The sequence below is a fragment of the Magnolia sinica genome, chromosome 5, assembly GCF_029962835.1.
Source record: "Magnolia sinica isolate HGM2019 chromosome 5, MsV1, whole genome shotgun sequence".
Classification (NCBI taxonomy): domain Eukaryota; kingdom Viridiplantae; phylum Streptophyta; class Magnoliopsida; order Magnoliales; family Magnoliaceae; genus Magnolia; species Magnolia sinica.
Window position 1 is genome coordinate 38,860,762 of NC_080577.1, and position 15,299 is coordinate 38,876,060.

The following is a 15,299-nucleotide window of genomic DNA, read 5'->3' on the forward strand; positions in this document are numbered from 1 at the left end:
GGTGCACAAGCATAGCCATAGCCCTGAGGCTCTAAATTTACCAAAATTTGCTTCCTTTTTTTAATATCTAAAAAAAATTCAATGACTCTGAGCCATTAAATACTGAAAATTTCAGACTAGACCATTGCCCAGAACTGTTGAATTGTAATAAATTTTCAACCTAGGAAGACGACTCAGAGCCATCAAAATTGAAGTACAGAACGATGGCTTCAAACTGTCAAACTTTCTCTCCACCAAGATTCTCATTCAATGGTTCGTCTACACCAATGAAAATAGTCAAATAATTTTGAGCCATTGAATTTCATTTTCAACTTCAAAATATTTGATTATTGTGTCCATCGATTTTCCATAAATTCGACAATTTTTTGTCATCGAATTTTGATGTTTTTAACATAGTGGAATAATTGAAAAAATCCCAAGTACAAGGCTATAATGTAGTAATAACTAAGTGAGATCGAGGTTATATCCATAGGGACTTATGATTGTATGATTTTTGGAACACTTTTGAACAAGAACTAAAACTAAATATACTTATAGAATATGATTTTAAAAGATAATAATGTAATTGGAGGGGAATTTAATAGAGATATAACACTAAAGCGCCAATGATCCACTTATAGTCATCCTTAGCATTTAATTCAACTGATTCAATCATATAACTCAATTGGAATCAAAGTCATATCTTATCCAGCCGGATAATAGTGCAGTTAAATTATCATTCATAAATCAAAATAAATTTGAATTTCAATTGAATTAGTTCTCACATTAAGCATAAAATTTTTTATCGTATGAAATTCAAAACGTCTATCATGCCCTTAGTCTACGATAGATTGATGAATTTTATAGATCAACCCCCTGCAAAATTGGTAAGAAAATTCCCTCAGCTTTCCTAAGCATCTAATGTGCCCAGTGTCAATAATGGATCAAAGTAAACCACACATAAATCTTCATTTAAACCAAATATCAATGAATTGTTCACAAATAATATCAATTACTTGAATCAAAGTAAACCAAGATATTGAGAATAACTACAAGCTCACCACTTATCCCTATCTAAGAGATTAGCCAAGCAAAGGCATGATTGAACTAAAACTCAAAAGAAAAATATAAAAACTAAAATAGAACCGAAGGATTGGAGAAGAAAGAAGACTTCGTAGAAGCTCCACAGCTTCTTGCTCTATCCCTTCTACCCTAATCTCTAAGAAAGCTAGAATTGCTCCTTTTTATATAAAAAATCCACACTTACTTGAAACTAACTTCAAATTTACACACTTCTATTATGCATAAATCACACCGACTGTATGCTTTGGTCGCACCAAATTCCACTTTAGTCGCATCAAATTAATCTCTCGATTGCAATCAAATTTCTTTAAAATTCATATGAAGTCTCTATCTCCATCAGGTCGCACTGAATCTCCCAGTCGGTGTCATTGAACATGGCTTTGGTCATAGCTAAATTCGAGCCAAATTATCTCCAAAAATCCTAATTTGTTGTTGAACTGTTCCACGCACATTCGGTCAAACCGAACCAACCTCAAGTGGGACCGAATAGTTGTTATTTCGGTTACTATACTTTGTGATTTACCTAGTCTTTCCTCTCTCTTTTACATTTGGTTTTCTTGGATCTTTGGCACTTGAAATATTCAATAAAATCACATTCAAATCTCTAAATCTTCACTTGGTCATTCTTTGAGCATTAATTCTTCTTTTTAATCATTCTTTTTATCTTACCTCTCCAAATCACCTCACATAAGAAAACATATGTAATTATATCAATGAATGCATCTATGCTTATAAAACCAATACATAATAAGGGAGAAGTATATAATATTTCAAGCTCAACACACACCCCAACTAGCATTTTTCTAGTCTCGGGAAAAAACATGATAACAACTAATCTTTAAGACCCAAATTTCAAACCTTTCTTCGAAAAACAACATTCTGTGCAATCTTATATATACATAAGTATAATTCAAAGATACAATGATGAAAATATGTCAATTTAAAACATAATATTACTAGTAAACTATTAAACTAAGTTTTCATTTATCAATTAATTAATAGAATATATTCAAATATCAAGTTCCTAGTGTGCTCAATGATTTCAACTTATAATCTATAAAAGTTAAACTTTTCTTTATAATGCTAACTATAATATTTACCTCAGAGTGGGCATATCAACACAAGATATTGATTCCAATCCCATCTCCTTTTGACTTATTTTTTCTAGCTTTTTTATTTTTCATCTATGGCTTTAATATTATCATCCCTTCTTTCTTTCTTTCTTTTTTCTAATTCTTTTCTCATTTAGGCACATACAATAGGTAGTCATTTTCGATTTCAACTATTTTTTAGCTGATTCTTTCCATCTTTTTATACTAAGGTAGATAAGGATCTCCGGACTTGGTTCCTAACACTTTTAAATAATCATTAAGGTAAATATTAAGATTTTAAGTTAACTTTTAAAAGAATATAAATCAGATGTGAAATGTGAACTAGACTCAATTGATGTTTAAATTTTCTATTAATTGATTCATTAATAGAACTTTGTTAAAAAATCTACTAATTAACGAGACTTTTTTTACTTCGTATGTTATCATCATACACTTAAATATATTCAGATACATAATATCACTCTTCAAAAAGATTTTTGAAATCAGAAAATTGAAAAATTTTGCTTAAAAATTAAGAAAATACTAATTAGTTACATCTAATCTCACCCCAATTTAAAATATGCATGGTCATCAATGTAAAAAGATATGCAATGCATTATAACATGAGAAAATGAAAATCAAAGAGGAATGAGTAACAGAGAGTATATGAAGAAGATCAATTGAATGGCATGAATTCTCCACCATCTAAAGGAGGTAGCACTTAAAAAAAAACTAAACAAACCTAAACTATTCTATCATAATCCTAGGAAAGCAGTAAATAGGTAGATGGACCTCTATTATTAGACTAGAAGGTCAGTCCTAATAGACAAGATCATTCAGAGGGATGGACATATCCTCTGAATTAAATTTCTCAATGAATGGTTTAAGGCGATGATCGTTGACTTTAAAAATATTAAAATTCATCAGATTTTCCATCTTGACAGCTCCACGATGATAAACCATTTTGACTTTAAAGGACTTAGACCAACAAGATCTCAATTTACTGGGAAAAATATAAATTCTCGAATTATACACAAGGACTTTCAATTTGGTTCAAAAGTTTTCTGAAAAATGTTCCTGTTATGAAATACCTTCATCTTGTCCTTGTATATCCGAGAGTTCTCGTAAGCTTCATCATGGATTTCTTCAAGTTCATTTAATTGTCACTTGTGCGGTAGGCCAACTTTGTCAAGATTGAAGTTGAAATTTATTTTAGCCTACTATGCTTTATGTTCAAAGTCTATAGCTAAGTGGCAAGCCTTCTCATAAACAAGTCCATAGGGTAACATACTAATAGGGGTTCTGTATGTTGTAATGTAAGCCCACAGTGCATTGGTTAGTCAAAGTGATCAATCCTTGTAATCTAGGTCAACTATTTTCTCAAGAATTTGTTTAATCTCCCTATTTGATATTTTAGCTAGGCCATTTTGTCTAAGGGTAATAGGGGTGCTCACTTAATGATTCAAAACATCAATTGTAGAAGTGAGATCCTCCATCACTTATGATTACTCGAGGCTATCCGAACTGGGATAAAATATTTTCCTTCAAAACCTCAATGAATATGCGATGGTCATTATTCCATAACGGAATTGTCTCAACTCATTTGGAGGAATAATTGATAGCGAGTAGAATATAAAGATTTTCAAAAGATGGGGGGAATGGTCCTATGAAATAGATGCCCTGGTAATCGAATGCTTTAATGATAAGAATGGAGTTTAGTGGTATCATATTTCGATGAGATAATCCTCCCAACTTTTGACATCGCTCACATGCTTTGTAGAGTTCTTTTGTATCCTTGAACATAGTGGGCTAATAAAAGCCACACTGAAGGGTTTTCGTTGTGGTCTTTTTATCCAAAAAGTGGCTACCACATGCATATGAATGGCAAAAGGAGATGACACTATGTTGTTCGTGATCAGGCATACATCTCTTAATGATTTGATCTATGCAATACTAAAAAATATAAGGATCATCTTAGAAAAATTTGTGTACGTTGGTAAAGAACTTCTTATCTTACACAATCCAATGAGTAGGAATTGTACTTATGGAATGATAATTAGCAATATCAATGTACCAAGGTAATTAGGGGACTTTAAAAAGTTTTTATCAGGGAACATGTCATTTATATGTGTCATATCCATGGAGTTAGATAGAATGAGCAGAGAGAGATGGTCAGCTACTACATTTTTTTAACTCATTTTTTATCTCGTATTTCAATGTCTAATTCTTAGAGTAGAAGATTCATCTCAGCAAATGAGGCTTAACATCCTTCTTAGAAAAGAAGATACTTCAACGCCACATGGATCCTATTAAATAGGACCTAAACTTGTCGAAAGCAAACACTACGGTTATGAGTTCTTTTCTATAGTGGAGTAGTTCACCTGGGAAGGGTTTAGAGTTATACTTGCATAGTAGATGACGTAAGGCTTGTTCTCTTCTCTTTGGCCTAGCAGTACCCTAATTGAATAGTCATTTGCATCACACATTTTTTTAAATGGTAAACTCCAATCGAGCGGTTACATGATGAGAGCATTGGTCAAAGTGCCTTTGAGCTTGGCGAAAGCTTCTTGACATTCTTCATTCCACTCGAAGGGGGTTTCTTTTTAAAGAATGTTGCATAAAGGACGAGAGATAAGACTAAAGTCCTTTATGAACCTTTGGTAGAAACCGACATATCTTGAAAAGGATCCTACATCATGTATGATCTTTAGTGGTGGTAGGTCAAAGATTAAGTTGATTTTATCTTTATCCACCTCAATTCCATTAGATGATATAATTGTCCAAGAAGTATCCCCTTTTAAACCATGAAATGACATTTCTCCCAATTCAGCACATGGTTCTTTTGCTCACATCTCTTCGGTAGTAATTTCAAGTGCTCAAGGCACTCACTGAAGGATGAACCAAAGACAGAGAAGTTATCCATGAAGACCGCTAAAAATTGCTCCACCATGTTAAAAAATACTCAACATGCATCGTTAAAATGTGGCGGGGGCATTACATAATCCGAATAGCATCCTTCAGTAGGTGAAAGTGTCGAATGGACATATGATTGTGGTCTTTTCTTGGTTCTCAAGGGCTATTTGTATCTAGTTGTATCCCAAATACCTGTTAAAAAACCAGTAATAAGAATAACCAGCTAACCTTTCTAAGATTTAATAAATAAAAGGCAAAGGAAAGTAGTCTATCTCATGATTGTATTCAATTTTTGGTAGACAATGAACATTCTTCAACTAGTAGTGACTCTGGTTGGCATGAGTTCATTATCTGCATTGGCTACAATGGTGATCCTGGACTTTTTGGGTACCACCTGAGTTGGACTCACCCATTGGTTATCGAATATAAGGTATATGATGCCCATGTCCAATAGATTTAACACCTCAACTTTAATCACTTCTTTCATTTTTGGATTTAGATGTCATTGTGGTTGTCTAGACATTTTCACATCATCTTTGAGGTAAATGCGGTAAGTACAAATTAGAGGATCAATTCCCTTGAGGTTTGAAATCATTCATCCAAGGGCTCCTTTATGTTCTTTTAGAGTAGAAATTAACATACTCTCTTGATCCAAATCGAAGTGGGAGGAAATCACCTGGATGTCTCATCTTGACCTAAATAGGCATATTTAATATCGACAGGCAATGATTTCAGGTTAACCTTCAATACCTTAACACTAGACGGTAGAGGTTTTGAGTCAATTTGAGGTAATCTTTCAAATTCAGGTCTCCACCGATTAGTTTCAAGTACTAGCGTAACATCAAGCAAGTCATCCATCTCCATAATCTTATCATCATCTAAATCAATAGAGTGGGCTAAGCACATTTCTAGAGTGTTAGAGTACAAGGTCAAAAGTGATTTATCTTCTACAAATGAGTCAATCAAATTTATTTCGTAGACATCATCAGCACCTTCTTGTTGTTTGCACATGTCAAACACGCTCAACTCAATATCATGTTCCCAAATGATAGTTTCATAATCCCATTCCTACAATTGATTATGTCATTTGATGTAGCTAGGTGTTCACAACCCCAAGTGTAGGGTTGCAATGTAGTAATAATCTCGGTGAGACTGAGGTCGAATCCACAGGGACTAATCTTCTACATTTTTTAAAGTAGCTAGAACTAGAACTAGAGAAAGATATAAACTATCTAAAATAAGGAAGGAATTATGAATATTGTGATTAAACTATCAATTTAAAGGTGGGAACTAGGGTGCCAAAGATCCACTTGTAGAAATTGAGATGCTACCATACTTGATTCAAGAGATCCAACTGGAATCAGCGTCCTATCTTATCCAGTTAGAGAAGGAGATAATCGAATCTCTGAACTTCTCATTGATCTAGTCTCAAAGGAGGAGAATTGTGAGGATTTGGAAGGGATTCAGTCACCCAAGCATGCCCGGGAGATGATGACAAACAACAGGATTGACCAATCCCACAATCTCAATTAAGAAAAGAGGATATCTAAAACTACCACAGATCTAATATAATTTGAGTCATAAGAAACCATTGAACAATGAAAATATTTCTTAAAATTAACTAGAAATCAATAAAGTTTAACATAAGCATGAATCAAAGTAAATTAAACATCCCAATCACGCAAAAAGCTTCACCTCTTAGCCCTAGCTAAGAGGTTTAGCCGACCATAGACATGATTGAACCAAGAACTCTTAAACAAAACAAAAAGACCAACTAAGGAAGAGGAAAAAAACTCCTGAGCGGCAGCTCCACCCTTTTTCTCCACTGCTTGAACCCTAAAAGATGTCTAGGAACGTCCTAAGAAATCCTATTTATAGTTGTGAAGCTCCACCTTACGCACGGACTTAGAAATTTTGCAATCCATTGTGAAACCGCCTCGATTTATGCAGTCCGCAATTTTTTCGCGTTATGCTTCGGTCGGACCGAATTAAGATTGAAAAATGCATTTTCTCACTGGACAATTCTGTTTTAGGTCGGACCGACTCCAACCGAAGTCTCCAACCGAAGTACTTCGGTCGGACTGAAGTTGGCTCAGGTCGGACCAAATTATCCTGATTTTGCTGAAAAGTTTTCTGCGATTTTGGTCGGATCGAAGTTGGCTCAGGTCGGACTGAAATGTCCTGTTTTCTGTTGTGGAGTCTGTATTCTTTCAAGTCCTTTCTTCATCGTTTCTACTTGGTTTCCTTGGATCTTTGGCATGTAAATTCTTCATTCTTGGTCTCTTAAGATCCATTTTTTGCCCTAGTGATTCTTGAGCATTAAATCCATGCTTTTAGCATTCTTTTTAATCCAAGCTCTCAGATTCACCTTGTAACATAAACATGTATAAAATATACCATTATGCCTTATCATGTTTATAAAACCATGATATAAATAGGAGAAAATATGAAATATTTAACACTCAACACACTCCCTAACCAGCATTTTGCTAGTCCCGAGTGAAAATATGTATGAGGCAATTCTCAATTCTCCATGTTCAAACTTATTTCATAAATCAATCCTTTGTGCAATCAAGTATGAATGAGTAGGATTAAGACGAGAAAGTGGGATTTTGAGAACCTAGAGCCGAATCACATAAGCAATCAATCAAATAGGTTCTTTATCAATTACATTAGAGTATATGTTCATATATCAAGTTTTCAATGTGCTTGGTGAAAATCAACTTACTCCCTATAAGAATACTATTATTTCATAATGTTAGCCATGCTCACCACTACAAGATTGGTTGAAAACTCAAGTGTTGATTCCGAACTTATCCCATTTTCCTTCTTTTTCCAGTTTTTGATTTTATATCGACGATCACTTGTATTCGTTCAGTATTTTTAATCTCTTTATCTCCGTTCTTTTTCAAACTTTATATTCTTTTATTCTTTTTCATTCTTTTCTAGTCTTTTCATCATACATACCTTTTTGTCAATCTCACTCTTTTTTAACTGGTTCTTTTCATCTTTTAAGGTGGATAAAATTCTCCAGACTCAATTCTCAATATCTTTCATTGATGCACTGTTAACCATTAGAAATTCTAACATTATTCATAAAAAGCAAATTAAACATGTCTTCATGATTTGGATCAACATGATATTCAAACTTCCCTTAATTAATTGAGTGCAAGAACTTAGTGGATAGTTTACTTAGTTGATTAAACTCCAACAATTCAAAATTCGATTTCTATCTCATTATCATACTCAAAGCATTCTTAATCCACAAATTATCAATTTCCAAACAGGGTTTATCTTGAAAATTTGAAAAATTTCCACAATTATTTGCTCAAAACTAAGAAAATACTAATTAGTTTACCTAATCCACACCCCAACCTAAAATCTACATTGTCCTCAATGTAAAAGATATAAGCATGTAATGCATATCAGATAATGAAAATAAAGGAGAAGTATAAGGCCCGTATCTTAGTCCGTACTATTCCTTAGACTCCCGCGATCCTCCCCGTCAAATTCTAGTGACCCACGACTTATAGACAACATTTTAGCGTGACCCTAAGTCACATCCCGAAGATCTGAGTCGACTCGATTCAAAACCTATACCCTAGTGACCGTGCCTTCGCTGCGGTTTTAACGCCACGTCTTGCTCACTAATGCGATACCTAGGAAAGGAGTTATGGGCCCGCATTTATCTCGAGGAAATGATGCGCATGTGAATTTTGAGAGATTATAGAGAATCTCTATCCACCTTTCACATCAATCAATCAAGTACACATCCCATCACTAGTCATGCTTTCTTTCTCCCCAAGACAAGCAACCATCCCCCAAAAGTCAACATAGCTCATGCTTCTCATGTCACCTTTCTTACACAACCCATACCTTCCCCACTATGCCAAAATCATAGATTTGCGACGGACCAAATCCGTCGTAAACGACAGATTTCGTCCATCACTATTTGCTGGGTCGTTTTTTTCCGACGAATAAAATCCATCGTTTAATCTGCGACGGATAAGGTTCATCGTAGATTACTGACGGATAAGATCCGTCGCTGAAATTCGAAAAAACCACCTAAATTATTCGTCATTTAAAATATTGGCGATGGATAAGGTCCGTTGCTAATATGAGGAGAGTGACAGACCTCAAATCTGTCATCCATTGTCAACTTGTTCAGAAATTAGCGACGAATTTGGTCCGTTGCTAAAATATCTACGAATTAAAAAAAATGTCAGATTTGTTCGTATTTTTTTATGAATCTTGCACCTAATAGTCATTCAAAAAATAATTCACATGGGGATGAGAATGATCAATGATGCCAATCTTCATTCTCCTCTAGATTTCAAAGATACACAGAAGTATATTACAGAATGAGAGGACTCAAATAAGAGAGATGAATACAAATCTAATTCAAGCAGCAAGTAATCCTAATTTATTAAAAAATAATCATTGAATTTTAATAAAGAAAACCCAACAGAAAAGAATCTAATAATCTTCTAAGCCATGATCTACCAATTCACTAAAAAGAAAGTAAAAATTAAAAATATTACTGGAAAATAAGAAAAACAAATCCTTCTGTAGTTAAAATCCATGATCTAGTAAATCAACCAATCTCAATCTCATTGTTTCAATGGAAAAGGTACAATTCTAAGAGAAACTCCACAACCATTTCAAAAGTTCAACATTAGTCTAATGTAAAAACCTTAAAACATACCTCTTCATGGAGTTTCTTGTTTTGGGCCTGTAGGATATCTTTATCTGCTTTAATAGCTTCAAATTGCCTTTTCAGAAGATCATAGTCCTCCAACTGTATATGGTTTGGTGGTTCCTTGAGGAATTCAACCAAGCTTTTATAGACCTTGAGGCAATAAAAAATTCTTGTGAAAAACATTTGGCTTGAGAACAATAAAAGAGACCATGAAACTTTTAGTTAGGAAACAAAACAGGAAAGAGCATATCTCAATTTTTAGGAAAACTTATTGAGACACCAATTCATATTTTTCGCAAATTAGAGGAGGTCCAATGAAAACCGTTCTTTTCTAGTTCTCTATAAGCTACCAAAGGAGATTAAATGGAATACTTTGTTGAAGATTTGCATAAAGATATTCATCCTGTCACCCACAATTCTCATATCTACTACCAAGAACGGAGTATAGTTCACTAGAAGAGGAACGGAGATGAATTTGACACACTAAATAATGCAAGACAATTAACCACTTGCTTTAAAAGCTCGAACTATTAGAGTATGACGAATTAATCCCTTTATCTCATAATCCAGGCCCCACATATCTTGGGTTAGGACTTTCGCTAAACCCCCTTCGTGGGCCCCAAATCACATGGGCCGCCCACCCTGAGTGTGTCCCCGCATCCCATGGGCTACTCCACTCGAGCCCGGTGTGAAATGTGCATTAATCACCCCTAGTAAGGAGTCATAAAATGATACCTCCCCCATGGGCCCCAAATTGCATGGGTCACCCACCCTGATTGTGCATCTGTATCCCATAGGTGACCCCACTCGAGCCTAGTGTGAAAATGCCCCATGCATTAATCACTCTCGGTGAGGAGTCTCGAACACGAGACTTCCTACTCTGATACCAATTTGATGCAGGACAATTAACCACTTGCTCTAAAAGCTCGAACTGTTAGAGTATGGCGAATTAATCCATTTATCTCATAGCTTAGGCCCCACATCTCATAGGTTAGGACCTCGGCCAAACCCCCTTCGTGGGCCCCAAATCACATGGGCCGCCCACCCCGAGTGTGTCCCCGCATCCCACAAGCTACCCCACTCGAGCCCGTTGTAAAATGCGCATTTATCACCCCTAGTAAGGAGTCTTAAACACGAGACCTCCCCTGTGGGCCCCAAATCGCTTGGGTCACCCACCCCGAGTGTGCCTTGCATCCCACAGGCGACCCCACTTGAGCCCAGTGTGAAATTGCCCTTGCATTACTAAATTTCCAATTTGCTGAGTGGCCATAATTAAAATGCAAAATTGATTCCATACCATTTGGAAATTCAATAATTACGTAATAAGTTTGGATGGTTTTTAGGAAGGAAAGCTATACAAGTTAGATTCTTTTTATTAACAATACAACTTAATAGTGATAATGTTTCATCCTGATATGGCTTGTATTATTGATTTGTTCAGGTTGGCATTCAAAACCTATCTCTGCACAGGTTCATCATTAGATCCATAAATTCATAATAGAAAAAGGGAAGGGATCATGATTTATATATTAACAAAGAGATCAAACTGCATTTTCATAAACGGAACTAGATTCTATTAAGTTGCCAAGTATTTCCTCAGTTCATGAGAACTAGAAAGTGATTTCACCTAGTTCCTTGGGATCATATGCCAGGACAGAAAAAAGAAAAAAAAAAAGAAAAGAAAAAGAAAAAAGCAACGTCATTTTTTTTTTTTCCAGATGCACTATCATCTGCCCAGGCTTGATTTTCATTTTCTTCCTAGAATTTTTATTAACAATCAATACGCAGACCAAAACATAAATAATGCCTAGAAACACCTTCCTTCATCAGAAGATCTGCTTCTATATGTTAACCACTAACACAACCAATTTGGCGATTTGGTGCACCGCCTCTTAAACATGAGGATGATAATATTGCATTCCTGGGAATGAAACCAGGACACAATAGTAACATCGCTTCTTTGAAGGGCTGAAGTGAATGCTTCCCCACACTTTTGTAACAACAATATCAAACATCGTCATGACTGTAACAACAAAAGATAGCATTAGCTAAAAACGACGAGGAAATTAAGGAAAAAGTAGAATCTAAGAATAGCTCACATAAATTTCATTGAGTGCCATTTCAAGATAACAGTTCCATTTCAAAAATATGCACACTAAAATCTCATAAAGAGGAAAGGAACTACATGACAAGAAGTCACTAGTCATTAAGCAACACAGAATCTTTGCCCCAACCACCTCAGGAGAATAATCAAGAAAAATGTAAACTTACATGCAGAGATTTCCCAATACATGAAACAGAGGTAGGAATCCATTTTGCTAAAACATTAGTAGCATTCATCTCAAGATCAACTAGTGAAGCAAGATGACTAATTTCACCAATATTGTACACAAGTCACTATCTTTAGACATCTCACTAAAATCTCTAGTTACATATGACCAACTTCGGGATAACATAAAAGTTAAACTCTTACAATAACTATACAAGCCCAATGCATTTGGTCTCTTTCTTCAACAACTATGGTGTTTGGCATTTTGTACATTCTTTGAACAACTAAAATCTCCAGTAACATATGGCCAACCATAGTTGTAATGTACTCCATTGGACTACGCCTCACTACATCCATTTTGATACTAGCGCACCCATTGGCAACCCAAGCTATTATCACAATTGAACTAGGAATCTTAAGAGTTTCTTTCCTCAACATTTATGTTAAGAGTTTCTTTCCTCACAGTTGAACTAGGAATGCTCCATCCATGATAGGACACAGTTTGGATAGTCTGGATAAGCCATACGTCAGTGCCATATGTGATGAGAATGAGTTGCCAATTGAAAGTGCTAAACTAACATAAACTGAATAACTAATTTTTTTTAAGCTTTAAAGCAAAATCTCCAATAGCATATGCAACACTTGATTTACACTACCTACACCACAAACTACAACCAACATAGCATATGCAACACTTGATTTACTCTGTATATGCGATGCCACGTTATGTAGCGTATGCCACAAATGGTATTTAAAGTACCGTCAACAATAAAAATTGAAGAGCCAACCTTAAGCAATAGCTAAAGTCATTGACCGGAATGCCCCTACTACAGATTTAGGAAACCATGGAGATGGATGTCACCGTTCTTCCATCTTCAAATTGGACCACTGTTGTGACACCCCGTTACTGTGTGGTCACATGTGGGCGGGCACACGTGGGCGGACCCTAATGTGGGCGAGGCTTGGTGGGCCTGGGCGAGCTACCAGTGGTTGGCAAGCTACTGTACCCAGAGTGAAGGTGAAACTTTGTCCCACATCAGAAGAGTTGTCCGAAGTTGGGTTCTTCCCTTAACAAACATGACTCATTTTAAAGCCATGAGCTTCAACAAAGTGGACAATATCATGCGCTGTGGGGGTGAGCCTTACAACTGTTACCAGCTAGTGCTTAAATCTCCCCCATCAGGTGATCCTAACGGTTAGACTAGGCTCCCATTATACCTAGATATTTTGTTGTAATTGCGCATTTTCATCCATTTCATCTGCCAGAATCATCTTATGGGTGAGATATTGGGGTGTGGTCAACCTCATGATGGGACCACCAGATTAACATATTGGGTTTCCTATATGATTTTTGTATGACGAGTTCCTATCCCATGAATTGTGTTGGACCATAGTTAGCAAAACTCCATTTTTAACTTCATACTTTTAAAAAAAGAAATGTACAATTTTAGGATGTGTTTGGTTGCACCAAATGTTAGGAAATTTTATGAAATTAGTTTTTGTGAAATGATATAATCTTATTTTTAAGTACTCCTTTTAATTGCATCAAAACATTTTTATTTACTATCCCCAAAATTATTTACCATCTGTTCCGCATGCCTATTTTAAGGTATGAGCCAAAAAATGAAGCAGATACAAAGTTCAAGTGGATCACATCACAGGAAACATGGGGAAATGAATGCCTACCATTGAAAGTAAAAATTAGCCAAGGGCCCACAGGGATGTGTACCTATCATACAACCTGTTCATAACCTAACATGGACATGGATGAAGGGAAACCATAGATACCAACTAAAATTGCGGTAATGAACGCTTTAGTTGAAGTGGGAATACGCCAAGATGTCCTAGAGGGGGGTGAATAGGACTTTTTAAAATTTTAAGATGATTTAAAACCTATCAACCCTATCCTGAACTAATATGTAGATAGCAGGATTGCTTCAATGTAACTCTAATGGCTTTCAAGCCAAATAGAGGATCTAATCATAAGACTATTCAAAACATAAACAAGATGTATAACATAGTTCATGATGGATGTGACCATGTGTGAGATGTGATTCTAATTAGTTCTAGGTAATCATGTAAACATGCAATATGAGAACATTCAGAGAATTCACGCAAGCAGTAAAGTAAATAGCAATCCTAATCACAGTCATTTTTATAGTGGTTCGACTACGTGTCTACTCCACTTCCGGCGGACGCACTCAAACCCTTGAGTATATCGGATCTCACTAAGGGAGGTTTCAAATCTGGTTCACCTCAAACCAGTACAACCTACACTAGGTTGACTCTAGGACCTACACAAGGTACCTAACATGTCTCCACGAGACACAAGTTTATGCCCCACATAGGAGCAAGGGTCAACACACAACACCCAAATTTTAGACCACACAGGCCAAGGATCCACACAAGGAACCTAATGGTTTATGCCCTACACAAGAGCAAAGGTCAACACACAACACCTAGATTTTAGACCACATACGTCAAGGACCTACACAAGGACCTAAGTTTATGCTCTCCACAGAACAAGGGTCAACACACATCACCCCCACGTACTCTCCCATCAGAGGCCTCCTATGAGGACTTGAAAGGGGTGAGAATCACCTATGACCCAATCCTACACAAGGAATGATCAGCAGGGTCTCTGGACTCTAATGACTTACAGATAAGCAGATGAGACCCATTTCGCACGTTGATGAAGATCTCCTCCTTTGATGATGAAGAATCTTCAGTTCGCTTGAACCGCAACACAAATGATGCTCTAATGTATAGCGACGGGTTAGGTCAAGGTTATGTTGGAATCCTACTCTATTAAATGTTTTCCTATTTTAAAAACAGAGTGATTCCAATCATCTATGCATTCAAGGTATCCCAGCTCAATAATTTTCCATTAAGGTGGTAGCTGGAGGAACCTTAAATGTGAAAGTTCATTCCCCAATCCACTCTATTGAATATCAATGATGAGGGTGGATTGGAGGATAAACTCCCACGAGAGAAAAAGGCTTAGGGTATATGATTTGGATTAAACACTCAAAAGCTCTTTATATTTTCTCTGCAAACAACCTCAGGCAAGCTCTCATTAAATAGGCAAAAAGTTCCAACGAAAATAAAACAGTCATATTTTTGACAGAGTTCAATATCATCGAGCAGGCTTCGATATCATCGAGCATATACTCTCGATAGCATCGAATTGCCGCTCGATGACACGAACTCAATCTGTCAAACGCTTTTGAGCCTTTTTGCCAACAGGTCAAGGATATCGAACATT